This window comes from Giraffa tippelskirchi, chromosome 13, assembly GCF_054371585.1.
Source record: "Giraffa tippelskirchi isolate mGirTip1 chromosome 13, T2T-mGirTip1v1.2.pri, whole genome shotgun sequence".
NCBI lineage: Eukaryota > Metazoa > Chordata > Mammalia > Artiodactyla > Giraffidae > Giraffa > Giraffa tippelskirchi.
The window spans coordinates 102,370,896-102,390,865 of NC_137287.1; the positions used below are offsets into that span (position 1 = coordinate 102,370,896).

Here is a 19,970-nt window from a genome sequence, read left to right on the forward strand (position 1 = left end):
AGAGTCTTCTCCAACACCACAGTTCAAAAGCATCAATTCTTTGGCACTCAGCTTTCTTTATAGTCCAACTCTCACATCCACACAGGACTCCTGGGAAAACCACAGCTTTGACTAGATGGACCTTTGTTGGCAAAGTAATGTCTCTGCTTTTAAATATGCTGTCTAGGTTGATCATAGCTTTTCTTCCAAGGAGCAAGCATCTTTTATAGAAATATAAAAATCTATAGCATCCACCAAAGGTAAAATTCACAATGTCTGGCATCCAAATGAAGATTACAGGCATGCAAAGAGGCAAGAAAACATGGCCCATAGTGAGAACAATAATGAATCAGTTGAAACTGACCCAGAGCTGACACAAAAGTGGTGGATAAGAACATTAAAACAATTTTAAAAACTGTATCCTGTATGTTCCCAGGTGAAAGAGACATGTGGAAGATATGAAAAGATCCAAATCAAACTTTTAGAAATTAAAATTACAATATCAGAAATGAAAAATACGCTAGAATTAATGGCTGACTAATCGTCGTGAAGAGTCGGACACGACTGAGCAACTTCACTTTCACTTTTCACTTTCATGCATTGGAGAAGGAAATGGCAACCCACCCCAGTGTTCTTGCCTGGAGAATCCCAGGGACGGCGGAGCTTGGTGGGCTGCTATCTCTGGGGTCACACAGAGTCGGACACAACTGAAGCGACTTAGCAGCAGCAGTAGCAGCAAACACGGCAGAAGAAAAGATTAATGAATTTGCAGACACAGCAAAGAAAAATTATCCAAAATGGAACATGTAGAGGGGGAATAAATTCTTTAATAAAAACAAGAAAAGTATCAAGAAATATGGAACAACTTCAAATAGTCTAATATATGTGAAACTGAGTTCCCCAAAGGAAAGGAAAATTTGAAAAAGAATGGTTGAATATATTCCAAATCTGATATAAACTATGAACTCACAGATGCAAGAAGTTTAACAAACCTTAAGCACAAAAAAACAGAAAATTACCTATCATGATCAAATTGCTCAAAACTGGTGACAAAGAGGAAAATATTTTTAAAACTGTCAAAGAAAAAAGGTATGTTAAGTACAGAGGAACAAAGATAAGAATAATGGCAAATTTCTTATTGGACACACGGAAGGGAGAAAATAGTAGAGCCACATCTTAACTTACTGAAAGAAAAATAAACGGGTCAACATAGATTTCTGTTCCCTGTTAATATAGCTTTCAAACACGAAAGTGAAATAAGATGTCTTCAGACATACAAAAGCTAAAAGAATTCTTTACCAACAGATCTGCACTAAAAAAAATGATAAATGCACCTCTCTCCTGCACATGTCTTTTCAGGCAGAAGAAAAATGATACCAGACAGAAATCTGGATCTATGCAAAGGAATAAAGAGCAAAGGAAAAAATGTTAACTACATGAGTAAATATATAAGATTCTATATTATCATTTAGTTGTCCTTAAAAGGTAATTTGCTGTTTAAACAAAAATAATAATATTTGGTGGAGGTTGTAACATCTACATAAGTAAAATGCATGACAATAATAGCATTAAAGTCAGGAAGAGAGAAATGGAAGTATACTGTTATAAGGTTCTTACACTACGTATGAAGTGGTATAATATCACTTGACAGTATACTGTGACAAGTTAAAGACATACCATAAATTCTAATGCAACAACTGAAATACCAGAATGAGGAATTATAGATAATAAGCCAATAAAGGAGGGAAAATGGAATAATGAAAAGGGCTCAGTTAATCAGAAATGAGGCAGAAAGAGGGACTATCCTGACAGTCCATTGGTTAGGACTTCGCCTTCTAGTGCAGAAGGTGTGGGTTTGATCCCTGGTCAGGGAGCTAAGATCCCACATGCCTCAGGGCCAAAAAAAAAAAAAGAAAGAAAGAAAGGAATGAAGCAGAAAAAGAAGAAAAGGAAAGAGCAAATGGGACAGAGAAAGCAAATATAAGATAATAGGCTCAAATCGAATCATATCAATAATCACAGTAAATGTAAATGGTGTAAACACTCCCAATTAAAAAGCAGAGATTGTCAGATTGAATTTTTATAAAGACACAAATACATGTCACCTACCAAAACAAAAACAAAACCACACATCCACTTCAGATATAAAGATACAAGTTAAAAGTACAAGGATGGAAAAAGATATACTATACTAACACTAACACTAATTAAAAGAACACTAGAGTGGTTAGGTTAATATCAGACAAAGTTCATTTCAGAGCAAAGAATCTTACCAGGGATAGATAAGGTCATTTCATAACAAGTAAGGGATTGATTAATTAAGAGCATAAAACAATTTTAAATGTTTATACTCCTAATGGCAGAGACCTAAAATATGTACAGCAAAAGCTGGTAGACCTCCAAGGAGAAACAAATCCATAGTTACAGATTGAGATTTCAAATCTCAATAAATGAAAGAACAGATAGAAAATCAAATATTACCTTCTTATTATGTCCTACCTTGACCATCAGTTTGAATTGTGCTCCCTCACTCCCTACCCCTCTCTCCTGCACACGTCATCTTCTAACAAATTGTGTATTTGTCTATTTATTTATTAATATTTAAATTTATTTATTTGTATAATCCAAGAACAGTGTCTGGTACTTAAAAGTTTTAAACAACAACAACAAAAAGAACTGTTGAATAAAAGCATGATTGAAAGACTGTTAGTTGCTATCATTATGACAAATCATGTGACTCTGCATGCAGTCTTTCTCTTTTGTTACTTCAATGAGTAGACCCCAACAAAAATCAATATTGGGGACCCAGAATTCCAGAACACAAGGGCAGAAATCATAGACACCCAGAATGTTCATGTAAGATGCATAGGATTTTAATATTCTAGAATGTCAGAGTCTACAACTCTGAAGTCTTAGAATGTTTAGAGCCAGAACATTAGAATCAGGGACTAGAGCTGACAAGAGATCGAAACTTAGTCTGTACTGGGGAGAGGAGGGGTGGTGCATTCAGAGTCAAATAGTATTCTCTTTATTCCACTTGCTGGTTCTGGGTGTCTCCTAACTTAATACCCCTCAGTTCAGTTCAGTCGCTCAGTCATGTCTGACTCTTTGCATAGGGAGGTATATATACCCAGCTCACTGACTCAGCTTAGCAAGGCAAAAGGACTAAGACACTATTCACTCATGGCCTCAGGGGCTGTGGGAATGAGGGAAGTTGGGGCGGGGGGGGGGTGGGGGGAGGGAGGAGGGGAGGAAGGGGAGGCTGTATTTCTCCATTTTAATTCAGCTTCTGCTCACAGGGCCCCTTCTGGATTATAAACCCGTGAGGCCTTTCCGTCATGCAAGACTGGAGGCTGTCATTATCAGAAGGAACCCCCACCACCACCTGCACAGGAATAAGGGGGAGAGCCCACAGCAGTCTGAGCCTGCCCATCATCCCAGGGACCCTGCCCCTGGGATGGCCACAGAACTGGCTGGGGGGTCTAGGTCCCAGGGAGTAGAGAGATGGGTTGCAGAGAGTCAGGGCGGCCTAGGTCCCTATATTCCGGAGTGCAGAGTTCATTCCCCAGGCATCAGGGCATCCTGGTGGTGGTGGGGAGGGGTGTTCAGCAAGTGGGGCCCACACACCAACTCAGTTGTCCTGCTTTGTTTTTATCTCCAGCTCTATCATCTCATGACTTCTGTGTTTCTCTTCTTTCTCATCCATCTCTCAGACTAGATTGTGAGCCTGTGAGGACAACAAGCAGCTCTGCTTTGCTCATGCTGTCCTAGCATCTAGGGGTGCCCTTGTGAACTCTGCAAACAGTGAGTGTTCAGTCAGCATTGCTGGTGGATTACCCGGGTGAAGCTGCTTTGCCAGCCCTCTCCTCAGGGATTCTGTGCACACTGGGTCACACCCTTATTATGAGCACTAGTGAAGGCTAAGAATCCTTTACTCAAACAAAACTCGAACCCTTCACAAGCTGGTGCAGACACTTCCCAGGGAACACACACACACACACACCAGCCCTAAGCTCTGCACAGACCCTTCTCAGGGAACACACACACACACACACACACACACACACACCCCAGCCCTAAGCTCTGCACAGACCCTTCCCAGGGAACACACACACACACACACACACACACACACACACACACACACACCCCAGCCCTAAGCTCTGCACAGACTCTTCTCAGGGAACACACACACACACACACACACACACACACACACACACACACACCCCAGCCCTAAGCTCTGCACAGACCCTTCCCAGGGAACACACACACACACACACACACACACACACACACACACACACCCCAGCCCTAAGCTCTGCACAGACCCTTCCCAGGGAACACACACACACACACACACACACACACACACACACACACCCCAGCCCTAAGCTCTGCACAGACTCTTCTCAGGGAACACACACACACACACACACACACACACACACACACACACACCCCAGCCCTAAGCTCTGCACAGACCCTTCCCAGGGAACACACACACACACACACACACACACACACACACACACACACACACCCCAGCCCTAAGCTCTGCACAGACCCTTCCCAGGGAACACACACACACACACACACACCCCAGCCCTAAGCTCTGCACAGACCACAAGCTTTGCACCCATGCCCACTGGCCCTGGAGCAGAAGAGCCTGTTTCCAGCATCACCTTTCACCCATCAGCTTTCAGTCCCTGTCCTGTGCCGTCCAGGGAAGGCCAGAGAAAATCCCAAGAACCAATACCGGTGAGCACATGCTGGATGCTGAGCGCTGACAGCCCGTGGCCTCCACCACCCCTGGGCACAGAGCTGTTACCTGAAACGCAGCCTCCCACAGTGAGTGGGGAGCCCTTTCTGAACCACCTTGCTATTGGTCTCTACAATCGTCCTGCATTTAGCCTCCATTTAGGACCCGGGTTCTCAACACTCACTAATAACAGGCTGCCTTTTTGAGGCTGGGTCAACTGCTGGCAAAACACCAGAAAAAAATGCACAAAGAAGCATGACTTATCAGACCAATTCCCAGGGCCTCTCCTTCTCTCCTCCTACCCCAACCGCAGCCATCCGAGTCTGCAGAGCCCCAAGCCTGTAACCAGAGGTTACACACCCGGGTACAAGATGGGTGGCAGAGCCCCTTCTTTTTTTGGACACAGCTCGGAAACCCCTCCATTCCTTAGATTGCTGCTGTGCCTCGCGCCCCCCACTTCTTAATTACTACCGCGATGCTTAATTGGGCGCTGTGTGTGTGTGTGTGCGTGTGTGTGTTTCTCGGGGGCTGGGGGGCGTCACTCCTACACATGGAGCGACCGGGTGGAGGGGGTGCTGGCTTCCGGCCCGAGAGCGAGACCCCTCCCCCGCCAGGCCGCTGGAGGATTGCGCGGCTCAAACAGATGGACCGAGCCGAGGGGGCGGGGGCGCGCTGACGGGGTGCTAGACGGCAGCGACGGCCGCGCCTCCCCGCGCGCGGACAAAGGCGGGGGCCGGGCGGCGCGCGCGCCTTATCAGCGCTAGCAGACCTGGCGTCCGGGCGGGCGCCTGCGGCCCGCGTGCAGGCGCACAAAGGCCCGGGCCGGGCGAGGGGGGCTGGGGGGGCCGCGAAGATTAATTGCCCAATCAAGTTGTCGGCGCGGGGCGGGGGCGGGGCCGCGGCCCCGAGGGGACGCGGGGCGGCGCATAATGAAGTGTGCAAAAAGTTAATTTGCTCGGCGATTCGCTGCTAGCCGTAATCAAAGGCGGGCGGCGGGGAGGGCGAGAGTGGGGAGTATGCCCCCGCCCCGACCCCCGACCCAGACTGCGATCCCGGGGGGCGCCGGGGGAGGGGACCCAGGACAGCCCCCCAGCGCTGGAGCAGGGGTAGAGGTCTCCAGACTCGCGTTCCACTCCTGCACTTCCGCCGGCCGAGTGTCCCAAGCGCCGCTCGCCTTTCCTGCAAACACAAAGGTTGACATTTCTGGAGCGCTCACTCCGGCCAGGCTCTGCGCCAAGAGTTTCCGGGCGTGATCTCCCGTCTCAACCTGTGGAGGTAGGGCCGGTGATCACGTTTTACAGCAGAGGAGCCCGTAGCCCGGAGATGGTTAGGAAGTGATCTGAGGTCACACGCGGGGCTCTAAAAAGGCTCGGGAGCCTTAGCTGAAAGACGCCACAGTGGAAGTGTCAAAGACAAAATACACCAGACAATGGGAAAGGTGATTTTTTTCAAGCTCTTGCAATGGAGGAGCACCCGCGAGCCCAAGACCACGGTGTCTGGGCTGTGCCGGTTTGCCTGACTTTTATATGGGTGGGGTAGACAGGTTACAGGTGGGGGGATGTTTTAAAATCAGGGGAAGTCGTCTCAACCAGCTGAACAGGAAATGTTTATCTCTGTGTCTAGTTTCAGATGGCACAAACAGTTCTAAGCTCAGCTAATCAACCAGGAGACAAAGAATGGAAAGGTCTTTGTTTGACCTTAGCAGGCTCAGGCAAAAGGGAAAAGGTCACAGACAAACAAGGGGAGTCATCTCCAGTCTTAGGGGAGCCATGAGAAAGATGGACAGAGCCTTACCTAAGTATTATGGAGAAGGTGGTGGCTTGCAGTAGCCATTTACCAGAACAAAATGGATAGAGGGACTGCAAAAAACAAAAGGTTGAGGAGATTTCTTAACCATCCATATTTTCTATGGGCACAGGTAAAGTTTAACATTGTCAAAAGGTTGGCACATGGTAAGGTAGAAGCTCTGATTTTCTGTGACAGCAGCTTTGCTGAGTGGTTTAGAACCACTGCCTTGTGAGGCACTCATCCTCAATAAATATAAATGCCCCTTTAGTCAGCTCCCTTGGGGTTGTGACCTTGGGCAAGTTATTTGACCTCTCCTTCATACAATAGGAGCCATAATAAAAATCTCCACCCTATAAAACATAGTAAGTCCCCCACATACAAACGAGTTCCTTTCCAAGAGTGTGTTGTAAGTCCAGTTTGTTCGTTAAGTACAACAAAGTCAGCCTAGGTACCCAACTAACACACCTAGCTATATAATACTGTACTGTACTAAGTTTATAATACTTTTCACACAAATAATACAGTAAAAAAACACAAAAAATAAAACATTTTTAATCTTACAGTACAGTATCTTGAAAAGTACAGTGGTATAGTACAGCAACTGGCATACAGGGGCACGTTCGCGTCTTTGAAAGTGCCTAACTTAAGGTTTGTATGTGGGGGACTCACTGTATTATTATTAGTGAGAGCCTAAACAGTAAGCACCAAGCAAAGCACTTGGATCATGGTAGGTGCATCATTCCTGTTAGTATGAGTGCTAGCAGTTTCTCAGAAAGCAGAGGTGTCAGGATTTGAATTCAAGCAGCATGGTTTCAGAAACGGCGAGCTCACCCAGGTGCACAGCCAGATCTCTGTGTACTGCTTCAGTTCTCCAACACCAGATACATCCAAAACCTATGTCCCAGGTACTGGGTGTATAAGAAAAGGAGCAGGCCCTGCCCTCCTGGAGTGTGTCAGCCTGCAAGGCTGGCCAACCTCAGACAATAGCAGGAATACCACAGTGGCCATGGGAGCTCAGCAGAGGTGCCAAACCTGGGCTTAGGGCTGGCTTTGGCAAGGCATGGTGGACATGCCCCAGGTGCCCAGGACAACTGGCACAGAGGAGTGGCAGCCATGACCCAAGCCCCATCAGATTTCCACTCAGACTCCCTCCTCAAGAAGCAGCTTCCACGCCCTGGAGCTGACTGGTGGCTCCTGAAAACTGATTCTCTGATCCATTGCCCAGGCCTGTCCCGGAGCCCAGGCAGGACCAGGAGACTGAAGAGGAAGCCCTTGAGGGTGACAAGAGCCAGGCTTGCAGGCGAGAAGGGGCGGGATTACAGCCAAGCCAAGATTTATGGGCCCGATCATAATAATGAAAGAAAGAAAGAAAAAAGGGATGCGTGTTCGGCAATGCCCAGGGACCAGGGCTGCTGCCCTATTACCAAAAATGTCGTAGCTCTCGACTCTGCAAATTAGCATAAAACATGCTGTTTTGCATCTATTTGCATGTCATTTACATGCTAATAACTTGACGCCACAATGCACCCAGTCCCCTAAGTGGCTTCTGGTCCTTGCTTTTCTCCCAGCTCCTGTCCCTTGTCTTGCTTTGAGAAAACCAGGGGATCTGGGTTCTAGGCTAGGCTGAGCCACTCAATCTCTGTGGGACCTGGGCTGGTCCCTGTCCCTCTCTTGAGTCTCAGTTTCCCTGACTGTGAGCTGAAGGAAACAAACTGAGCAGGAGTTCTCAAATTATGCTCCAGTATCCCCCTTGAGGGCTGCAGACACAGAGACGGAGAAGCAGGTGGGGCAGGCACCCCCTCCCTCTATCCCCTTGAACAGCTGGGCCTCTGAGTAAAATTTCTCTTGAGCAATGCAGAGCCTCTTGTTAAAAACAAAGACCAAAAAGTTTGCAAACAAACAGACTCGGTTATCTTAGAGTCTTTCTAAGTCTTTTCAGTTCAATGTTCTCTAAAGATTTGAATAATAATACCAATCAGAGTTAAACATAGCACTTACCATGGGACAAGCAGTATTCTAAGCACCAGGCACGGTCTTCTAAGCACACATAACTCAGTCTTCAGACAACCCTTGAAACAGATGCTATTGTTATACTCCCATTTTATAGATGAGTAAACTGAGGCACTGAAAATAATTTACCTAGGTTCAAATAGCCACTACATGGTAAAGTGAAGATTCAGTCTATCTCTAGAGTCTACATTGAATTTAGTCAAGTCAACCCTTCCATTGTACAGGTGAGGATACTAGGCCCAGAGAGGGAGACAGAAAATTTCTAAGCATCACAGCTAAACTGGCACTTGAACCTTGCTTCCTGAATGAGCCCCAGGCTCTTTGCCATCTGGGGAAAGGTGAACAGAAAAGGGAAGTCTGGAGTTTCATAGGTGCTCAGGACTACTTCTCTCTGGGTCCGATAGGCTTACCAGGTTTAGACATGCTTTCTACCCGGGCCACTACCAGAGCCTGCTTCCTCCTCCTCAGCCAGCCTCATCCCAGCTGGTGGACCTTGGGGAACAGGCCCTGAAACCAGCCAGGATAAGGCCCTAAATCAGGACAGACAGCAGGCTAGTGAGAGCACCAGGTGTGCCTGTCAGAGCCAGCACACAATGCCCTGGCCGGCTGTGCAGGTGGAGCAACTGCCCAGGGGGGCTCCACTGCGGGGGGCTGTGGGGCTTTATCTCTGCAGAGGCAGACAGTGCCAGGCCAGCAGGTGCTCAGCGCTCCCCCTCAGGGGTCTGGCTGGGAAACCCCCAGATGTAGGGACGATTGGCCTGCCTGAGCGGTGCCCCCTGTGGGTCTAGTCATCCCTCTCTCGATTCAGTATCCCTCAATGGCACCCTGGTCCTTCTCGCGTCCCTGTCTGACCTGCCACCTCTCACCCTGCTCCAGCCACCTGACCTTCTCTCAGCTCTTCCCCACACCTCCAAGCTCAGTCCTACCTGGCCCCTTTGCACTTGCTGTTTCCTCCAACTGAAACACCCTGCTTGGCTGCTTCATGCCCTTCAGGTCTCAGCTCCAGCCCTCAAACCTTCCTTGACCACACCCTCGGAAGCTCTGCCTCCCCTCCCCCTCACTCTCACTCCCTAGCACTTAACCTTGATGTCTTCTCTGCCATTATTACAATCTGAATTTATCTTGTTTATTTATGTGTCTCCTCATTTAGTGCCTGTCTCCACCACTAGACCCTCACTCCAGGAGAGTCAGGACCATGTCTGTCTTACAGAAATATAGTTCTCAATAAATATTTGTTGAAGGGAAGAAATAAAGAGGGAAGACAGTAGCTGCTGAAGATTTATTTGGTTAGTTTCCACCACCTCCCCCTTCCTAACTCGTCCCCTAGAATGTTAGCTCCATGGTTGGGGGGCGGGGGCTGCTGCTGCTGCTGCTAAGTCGCTTCAGTTGTGTCCAACTCTGTGCGACCCCATGGACTGTAGCCCACCAGGCTTCTCAGTCCATGGGATTTTCCAGGCAAGAGTACTGGAGTGGGGTGCCATTGCCTTCTCTGGGGGGCGGGGGCAGGTACAGGCATTTATGCCTGTTTTTGTCATCTCTGTGATTCCCAGAGGCTAGCACTGTGCCTGGCACACAGTAGGTGTTCAATAAATATTTGTGCATGAATGAGCTGAGTGTGTAAGATCCCTGCACTGGAAGCCAGGAGACCTGGCTTCCTTGCCAGTAACGCCCTCAATGGTGGGTAGGATCCTGGGCAAGTTCCTTCCTTCTGGGGACCTCCGTCTCCACCTCCTCATCTGAAGCCTGGACTTTGGAATCCCTGCCACCTTCACCAGGACCACAAAAGGGAGAGTGCAGTCTGTCCTCACTCCTCCCTGGGGAGGCAAATGGGGCAGCTAGTGGAGCTCCAGGGAATAGGCCCTAAAATCGGCCAGGATGAGCTCCAGGAGGCAAGTGGCAGAGAAACCTGGGTTCCAATCAGGACATGGCTATTACCTGGCTGCGTGGCCTTGGGGGAGTCACTGTTCCTCTCTGAGCCTCCATTTCCTCATTTGCAAAAGGGGCACAGTAGCTGTGAGAATTGCCACAAGATGACAGAAGGGAGCATTGTATACCATGCCCACAGTTGTCATTTCTCATCAGCAAGGCAGTGCAGCAAGGAGATCATGACACGCCTCTACCCAGGTAAGGCATGGAAGTAAGTCCTAAGAGTACCAACCTCACAGGGCATTGAGGTTGGATTGAGATGGGAAAATGTTATGTATGTACCTGGCACATGGTAGGGACTTTACAACCACAGCCCTTAAAGGCTTTAACTGCCTCTGTGGCTGATCCTGATTATGGATTTCCCAAATCATCAGAGCACAGAGGAGACTCAGGGTGAGAGTGGGTGTGGGTATGGTTTGAGTTCAGTGTTGAGGGTGGGCTGGGAAGTATGAGGCAGCAGAGGTATAAGGTCAGGATAAGATCAGGCAGTCCTGAGAGCTGGATAAGGTGTTAGCCTTTATAGTGGGAGCCAGGGGGTGGGGGTGGGGTGGCTACAGGATGCTTTAAAGCAGGGAAATAAAATGATATGAGTTTAAAAACACTCACTCTGGCTGCCAGTTTTCGGGTATGGCTGGGGTTACTGGTTTCCAAGGCTATGGTCTCCCTTTCCCTTAGTATTAGGACCCTGAAGACATTGCTGAACACATGGACACTAGACTAGAGACCACACTTCCTAGCCTCTTACAGTTAGGTATGGCCATGTGTCTCCATCCTGGCCAAGAGGAGGAAAGTAGAATACCATGTGCAATTTCTGAGAGACGTCCTTAAAGAGAGGCAGAGCATTCTTTGCCTCTTCCTCTTCCCTCTGGCTGGAATGTCAATATGATGACTGAAGAATGAGCAGCTATTTTGGGCCATGAGGTGTTGAGGAGTGTGGAACAGTAAGATAGAAGGAATCTGGGTCCCTGTGGACCAAAGAGCCATCTTGCTAGCTTAGGACTGCCTGCCTCCTGACTGTTCATGAGAAAGAGAAATCAGTATTTGTCTCCTTTAAGGCACTCTTCTTTGGAGTTCTCTTCCACTCACAGCCAACTCCAAAACAGATGCAGCTGGCACAGGTGAACTTGGAGCACTGTGGCCCATCTTGAGGTGCATAGGGTAGAGAACTCACCTGGGTCTTTTTTCTGCTCATATTGGCCCTGAAGCCCATGGCCTTTGCAGCCAAGCTCTGCCTGTCCAAAGGCACAGCCCAGGTCAGCCCAACTGGTGGGCATCCCTGGCTGGGCCAAGCTCTGAGAAGTGCAGAGCTCATGAGGAACTAAGATCAGGACTCCTATTGAGTCCTTCTCAGAGCGTCACGGCTCTGAGAGGCAGGGCAGAGAGAAGATAGTAGACAATGGCAGGATGGCACTGCCCATCCCAGTGGCCACTTCAAGCCCCTTCTCAGCCTCTCAGCCTCTCCACATGGCACCCTCCTTAGTGCCCTTTCCCAAACGCACAGATTCCACCGCAGCACCCTCCTGTGGCCCTGCAAGGCCTTCAAATTGACATCTAATCCCCTTTCTGGCCCACCGAGTCCTTGAGGATGGTGCGCAGCTTTGAATGAGACTCATGAGGACAAATCCCCTCTCTTAGGTGCTCTGTGATTTTGAGGAACTCATTGAAGCATCTTGGGTTTAATTTCCTCCTCTGTGAAATAAAGATGATTGTAAAAACTACTTCCTGAGTCAGTGCAAGGGTTCCAATTATTGACTGTTGAGTAACAACCCACCCCAAATACAGTGTTGTTAACCAGTTTCTTAAGCTCACAGGTTCTTATGGGTCAAGAATTCAGACAGAGCACATGGGAGATGGCTTCCTCCCATTCTACAGTATCTGGGGCCTCAGCTGGAAAGAACTGAAGACCAGGCACCAGAATCATCAAAAGGAGTCTGCCCTTACATGTCTGGCAGCCAAGCCTAGCTTGGCTGTGGCTATTAGCTGGAACAGCTGTTTGTGGCCTCTCCCTGGGTCGTGAGCTTCCTCACAGCATGGCAGCTGGGTTCCAAGAGCGGGGGTCCCCCGAGACCCAAGAACAGGTGATTATGGCCACATCTAACCTATCCTCAGAAGTCACACAGTGTCACTTCAGCCACATTTTATTTCTAGAAACTATCACAGGAGGAGTCATAGACCCCACCCCTTGACAGGAAGAGAGCCAAGGAATTTGGAGCCATATTTTTTAAAATGCTTGAATAATGTGTAGCTCATCATAAGGACATATTAAATGTTAGCTGGAAGAAGTGGCAGTAGTAAAATAGTGGCACGGTTCAATCCTGTATATGCTGAAATAGCCATGAGACACTAGGCTTAAAAAAGTTAATGGAGGAGGCACAGAAACAGATCCCTGGAACCTAACATCCCCACTAGGCTGAAAGACAGAGTTTGGATAATAAGAGCTAATAGGTATTGAGTGCTTACTAGATGGCAGGCACAGAGCCAAGTACTTTCCACGCATGATCTTTTATAATCCGCACAGTGATCTAAGAGGCAGGTCTTAGCTTTCCATCCATTTATTGATGAATAGCCAGGGCTCAGAGAAGCGAGGGCTTCCTGGTGGTGCTAGTGGCAAAGAATCTGCCTGCCAATGCAGGAGCATGAGAGATGAAGGTTCAATCCCTGAGTCAGGAAGATTCACTGGAGAAGGGAATGGCAAGTCACTCCAGTATTCTTGCCTGGAAAATGCCATGGATAGAGGAGCCTGGCGGGCTACAGTCCATGGCATCCCAAAGAGTCGGACACAACTGAGCGACTAATATCTTCATACCAGACAAGTGAAGGGTCTTGCCCGAGCCCACACAGCTAGGAAGAGGCACAGTCAGGATTTGAACCTAGGCAGCAGGTTGTCAGAGCTGGGCAGCAGGTTGTCAGAGCTGGTCCTCGTTTCCCAAGACGAAGCTGGGCACTAGCCAGCCTGCCAGGTGGAACAAGCCATCCTGACTGTTTGGTGACAGACAGGGAGGGCTTGTGCTACTGGATGGAGAGCCAGGACCAGGAGGTTTGTCAGCTGCAAGCCCACAGTCACAGGCTGGGGGAAGGGGGCCAAGACCTCCGTCTGGAGGGATGGGGGAGGGGGGCAGTGAAGAGAGCCCAAAGAACAAGACAGAACCCCCGTCCAGAGGCAACAAAGCACTAAGGGATGAAGATAAAGCCTGGGTCACCAGAACTGAGCCCCAAGATCACAGAGGGGCTCTGACCTCTGTTCCCCGGAGCACCCAGCAGGTGGTCACTGGTCCCCCGCCTGGAGCAGGACTCAGCCTGCCACTGGAAGCCAGGAGGACTCGGTGTAGTGGGAGAAGCAGGAGGATGGGGAGGGAGCACCACTCCATACGCCAGCCAGGAGAGGACTCACCACAGTTCAGGTGCATAAGGGAGGCAGCACACTGCCGGTGGGGTGCTGCTGGCCTTGGCTCCTCTTCTCAACTGCTCTCTTTCCCTTCCTTCCCTCCTTATTTCCAGCCAGCCCTCCTTCCATGCTTCCTTCTTTCCTTCTATCCTTTCTTCCATGCCTTATTTCCATGCTTCCCTCTCTTCCTCTCTCCCTCCTTCTTGCCTTTCTGTCATTCCTTCCCCCTTATGAAATCTCACAGGGAGAAGCTACATTCCCCAAAGGCAAGGGTCAATCTGGTCCGAACCTGGTCATGACTATGGACTTCTTCATAAAATGAACCATGTCTGCTGAACCATCACAAAGCCAGTCCTAAGGGTGTCACGAATCTGTGATGAGCTCCTTCGATTCTCCCCAAATCAGATACTGTTGTATCTGCCAAGTCCTCTCTACCCCAGAGTCAGAGGGCATCTCCCAGAGCACATGAGTATCCCGAGTGTTACTAGGAGGCAGCTTCAAGGGCACTGGATTAATTGCTCAGTGCCTCTGAGCCCTGGTTTTCTTGGCTGAAACCACTTCACAGGTTAAGAAGAGGGTGGGACAGAACAACACAGTTTTGCCCAGTCCCAGGAGTACCTCTGTCTCCACCAGTCCCTTGCTGGCACAGGCCTCTGACCTTTCTCCCAGGCCCATGGGGCAGAGCCAACTCCCAGCTGACATTGGCAAGCAGCTAGGAGGGTGGACCGGCAGGCTGTCAGGGCCGGCCTTGTGCCCAGAGAACCTTCTGTGCCACTGTTCCTCGGCCAGGCAGGCGCAGCCCACCAGTCACTTCCCGTGCCCCTGGCAGGACAAGGCTGGAGGCCCCTCCTCTCTGCCTCTTGCTCAGTTGACCACGGTGGCCACCCTCCTCCTCCCAGGCCCTGGAAACAGAAGTCTCCAATATAAATGCAAATTCGCTGTGGTCCCTAGTCTCAGGCTGGCAGCTCCAGCCTGTACCACAGGCTGGGGACCTGAGCTGACACTGGCCCGGAGGCAATAAGCCCCTTCTGGGCCACCCCCGCCCCAGGCTCTGCCCACTCCTCAGCCTGTCAGCTCCACAAAGACCCCAGGGAGTCCCAGGCCTTCCCCTTCCCTGCCCCAGAATGCTTGTGATGAGCTTGCAAAGCCCCCCTCACCATAATCAAGGAGGACTGCAATCCTCAAATAGTGATGATATTCTACCTCTTGACCTCCTATTCTAGCCTCCTGGGCTGGCAGGGGCAAAGCCTCAAAGCAGAGAGAAGGGCAAGCCACGTGGGCCAATCTCTACCCTCATAACCCACCAAGCTCAGGGTCACCACTAGCCCACAGCATCCCTTTGTGTGAACTGGAAACAGCCACTCCCTCTTCCTAGTGCTAGGTGGCCTCTTAGCTTACCCTCTTAGCTGGGTACCCTTGAGCCCACACTTGCCCAACTGTAAGCATAGCCCATCTCCTCTTTGGGACTTGGTCACCTTTCTGGCCACAGGGATCTCCTGGAAGAGACCTCTGGGTATTGTACAACTCCTCGAACACAGAGGCCCTAGAACTGGACAGGGCAGCCCCATGGGTATGAGCTCTTCCGGCTCAGGTGTCTTATCATCCTTCCATTCCTAGGTCCCAGACACTCCTGCCCATAAGCCACAACTCTAGGACACTTAACAAGGGAGCCAGGTGACTCTGTCAGAAGCACCTGTGAGCCACCTGAGCCTGACGTGGCATAGGTCTGAGGTCATGAGTAGGGTTGGGTACAAATCCAGTTCATTCATGGCACCAGCTTCAATGTCACCTCCTCGGAGAAGCCTCTCCAGATGACCTCATGTGGCACAGCCCTTTCCTTACCTCCAGAAACCATATCTTTTTGCCCTGTTGGTTTTCTTCATAGCAGTTATCATTATGTGAAATTACCTCACTAATGTATGTCTTTCTGTGGTTGTTTTCTGCCCTACTTTTGCCTTCCTGGAATTCAAGTTTCTACAAGAGCAGGCACCATGAATTGATAACTTCTCCCTCGACACTTTCTGGGAAGTGATGGATCCGATGCCAGAGGGTGAGTGTAAAGTGTTCATGGAGACAGCCAAGGTTGCTTAGCAGAGAGCCAGCACACAACAGGCGCTCAATAAATGCTAATGGTTATTGTTGTTGTTGTTGTCATCAAAGGGTTGTGGGTGTACTGGCCCCAGAGGTCCAAGTCCTGATACACTTCTTCACAAATTCCAAAGCCACCACTAGAGCCAAGTCCTCCTCTCCCGTGTATTCATCCCATGAGCATGTGTGTGTGTGTGTGTGTGTGTGTGTGTGTGTGTGTTAGTCATTCAGTCATGTCCAACTCTTAGCGACCCCTTGGACTGTAGTCTGCCAGGCTCCTCTGTCCATGGGATTCTCCAGGCAAGAATACTGGAGTGGGTCGCCATTCCCTTTTCCAGGGGATCTTCCCTATCTTCCCAACCCAGGGATCGAACCTGGGTCTCCCACACTGCAGGCAGACTCTTACCATCTGAGCCACCAGGGAAGCCTGCTCACCCCATGAGCAGCACAAGCAGATTGCTTCTTCCCTCCAGGCCTCCATTCCTCTCTGTAAAGGAATGGGGTAATCTCCCCCATAGCCTGAAACTGCACAAAGTTGCTACAAGTATTAAGTGACAATGAAGAGAAAATGATACTTGTTAGTCCCTACATATGTTTTCAGTAACATAAAGAATGACTTGCCCCTCCTCTGAATAGGATGTCTCCATCTTCTGGAGCTGCCCAGAGTCCTCCCTAGAGTCCTGAGGCTTTGCTGTTCCCTGACCCAACCCAGACATGTCTTAGACTTCTTCAAAGGAGGGGGTTTCCATCAAGGCAGAGTTTCTCCAAGTTTTGACACAACTATACCACCTCCCCCCACCAACTCTTACTTTCTTTCTGTTTGTATTTCATATAATTTACTCAATATTTTTCTTCAAAGTGTCTCATTAAAAAAATTAATAAATAAAGCTAGTTCGCACTAGTGGAAAACTTTACACCACTGCCATAAACAAAATTTACTATCAATCAATAATTTTAAATGCCTATTGATATTTGCTAACATAAATACTTATCTATTAAAAGTTTGATACTCCTAGCAAGATGAGGGTCCTATTGTAAGGTTTTCAAGTTCTCAAGCTGAGTATTCTCTGGGGGACTTTTTTTTTTTTCGGTTCACTGGAAAAATATTTCATGAGAAACTTGCTTACCCAGTCGCAGCTGGCAGCAGCTGTAAGTGACACTATTACCAGCTCTCAACACACAGAAAGACTAGTTGGGGCAGCCACTCACACCGTTCAAAATACAATTAGTTAGAGACTTCTTTGGCAGTCCAGTGACTAGGAGGCCAAGCTTCCCCTGCAGAGGGTACAGGTTTGATCCCTGGTCGGGGAGTTAAGATCCCACAAGGCATGCAATGTGGTAAAAAAGAAAGAAAGAAATACAATTAGTTAGCAGAGAAGTAACACCCAGGCCAGTCTCAACAGGTATTTCTTGGCTCTTTTTGTTCAACACCACCTAATAAAGGCGTCTTACCTGTGAGGGGAGTGGGAAGGAGAGGGGTAAAGTCTTCCCGTGGAGGGACCATCTCCATGCCTGCAACCAAACTCACCTCCTAACTACTCTCAGCTCAAAACACAGTCTCCAGGACCCCCTCCCTGGTGCCATCCATCCACTTTGCTGATTCTAGACTCTTGGGAAGGGCAATTTAATACAGTATCATGTTGTTCTGGGAAGGGAATCAAGTTAGACCTCTGGCAAATTTGGTACAATGGATCAGAAATCTTTAATTGGAGGGGCAATTTCTCTCCTAGGACTTTATCTACGAGAAATCACCATGAATGTAGACCAAATAGCTGCAAGATGTTGTTAACAAATCTGTTGATAATAATGAAAAGCTGAAAACAACATAGGAGATGAAAACATGCATAGGGGATTCAGTAAATAATATGTTTCATGCAATAAAAAACTCTGCAACCATTTACCAATGATGCTGTAGAATTTTAGACATAGAAAAATGTTCATGTTATATTCTTAAGTAGAAAGTGTTAATCGCTCAGTCATGTCTGACTCTTTGCAACTCCATGGACCATAGCCTGCCAAGCTCCTTCATCCATGGGATTTTCCAGGCAAGAATACTGGAGTGGGTTGCCAATTGCTTCTCCATGGGATCTTCCCGGCCCAGGGATAGAACCTGTATCTCCTGCATTGCAAGCAGACTCTTTACCGTCTGAGCCACCAGGGAAGGCCCCATAAGTAGAAAAGTAGCTATAAAATAGGGCATACACTATGTCTCATTTTTAATATATGTACAAATGTACTGTAGAAAGATTAGGACGGATTTGTGTTGGAGAAAATTTCTCAAACAAGAAGCAAAAAGTCCAAACCATAAAAGGCAAATATTAATAAACTAATCTACATTAGAATTAAAACTGTTCAAAGTTCACCATAAACAATGAAAAGATAAGCCACAAACTGGGAAATGTTTGTAACAATCTGACAAAGATTAGTATTCAAAGTATATAAAGAGTTCCTACAAATCAACAAGACAATCAAAAAGAAAAATAAGCGGAAAAGTTGAACAAACACAGAAAATAGAAAACATGAACAGCCAGTGAGCATATGAAAAGATGCTCAACCTCTTAGTAATTCAGGAAATTCAAATTAAAAGTCATTTCATGTCTACTAGATCGGCAAAACCTAAAAGGCTGGACAAATACAAATGTGATCACTTGCATAGAATAAGGAAAGCTCCTTGACCCTGGTTTTAGGGGGGTCGATTTGTACAACTTTGGAGAACAACTTGTCATTATTCTGCACTTACTCTACGGCCCAGCAATCCCATTCCTGGATACATTCTAGAGAAATTTATACCTGTGCACAGGAAAGGTGAGCAATGATGTTCAGGTTGGCAGGACTGAGCCCTCAGCCTCCTGCCCTTCAAAGTGAAACTGTTAGTTGCTCAGTCATGTCCGACTCTTTGTGACCCCATGGCCTGTAACCTACCAGGCTCCTCTGTCCATGGGATTCTCCAGGCAAGACTACTGGGGCGGGTTGCCATTCCTTTCTCCTGGGGATCTTCCTGACTCAGGGATTGAACCTATATCTCCCACATTGCCGACAGATTGTTTACCATCTGAGCCAAAGATGCCTACAACACCTGATAAATTCACCTCCCTTCCACCTTGCCTTTTAGCTTTCTTTTGTTTCATTTGCCCTGGGGCTGGGGCCCTAACTCTTGCACAATTCTGGGTGGTGTGATTCAGCTTTCAGCCTCGTTGGGCAGCCATGAATGGGCAAGCAGATCTCAGACTCATCAACTGAGTGGAAGTAGTGAGATGAGCTGGAGCTTCAGTGACTCTCCCAGGGGCCAGGCAGAGGCCAAGAGTGCTTAGGGTGTTGGGAGAAGTGGTAGGTTTGCAGGCAGAGCTGGCTCACAGACCACTCCGCTGCTGTACAAAAGACCGGGCAGCTTGATATGAAGTCATCAGAAGCATCTCTAAGATACACTGCCAAGGGGAAGAAAGCAGGCAGAGCAGCTACCCTTGTCAAGTGTGTAAACGTGCATTCACTTGTGTGCAGAAAATACCTCTGAGCCCAGAAAACTGGCGTCCCAGGAGGAGGAGGAGTGGCTAGCCATCAACAGTAGGAGATTTCCTTTCATTCCATCCCCTTCTGTACCTTTTTATTTTCTATGCTGAATATGATCCTATGGGGAAATAAACCCAGTAATTAAAAAATGGAAACAAAATGCAATCACATTAAATATAACACCGATATAACTATTAGGTTTAACTATTAGGTGATTCCAATCTGTTGTTGATCACCAGTTGACAAAATGCTGCTTTGTATACACACAATTAAACTTTATTGCTTTGAATTTTAGAAAGTTTTCATTATTTTTTATTTGGCTGTGCTGGGTCTTAATTGTGGCATGTAGGATCTCAGCTGTGGCACGCAGGGTCTAGTTCCCTGACCAGGGATCAAACCCGGGCTCCTGCTTTGGAAGCTTGGAGTCTTAACCGCTGAACCAACAGGGAAGTCCCTGGGAAGTTTTGAAAATATTTTTCCAGTCAACTTTTATAGGTTTCGGGACCCCGTGGCTTCTTCCATTGC

General features: G+C 48.2%; 2 long non-coding RNA genes across 4 annotated transcripts in view; one reads left to right on the top strand and one right to left on the bottom strand.

Moving 5' to 3' along the window:
* LOC145533390 (uncharacterized) overlaps positions 1 to 19,970 on the bottom strand; it is a 92,817-nt gene that overhangs the window by 31,405 nt on the left and 41,442 nt on the right. The window lies entirely within an intron of this gene.
* On the top strand, positions 6,809 to 15,984 carry LOC145532960 (uncharacterized). Its single transcript, XR_014073727.1, has 4 exons — positions 6,809 to 9,825; positions 10,540 to 10,663; positions 12,277 to 12,543; positions 15,822 to 15,984. It is a non-coding gene; the product is annotated as an uncharacterized LOC145532960 (long non-coding RNA).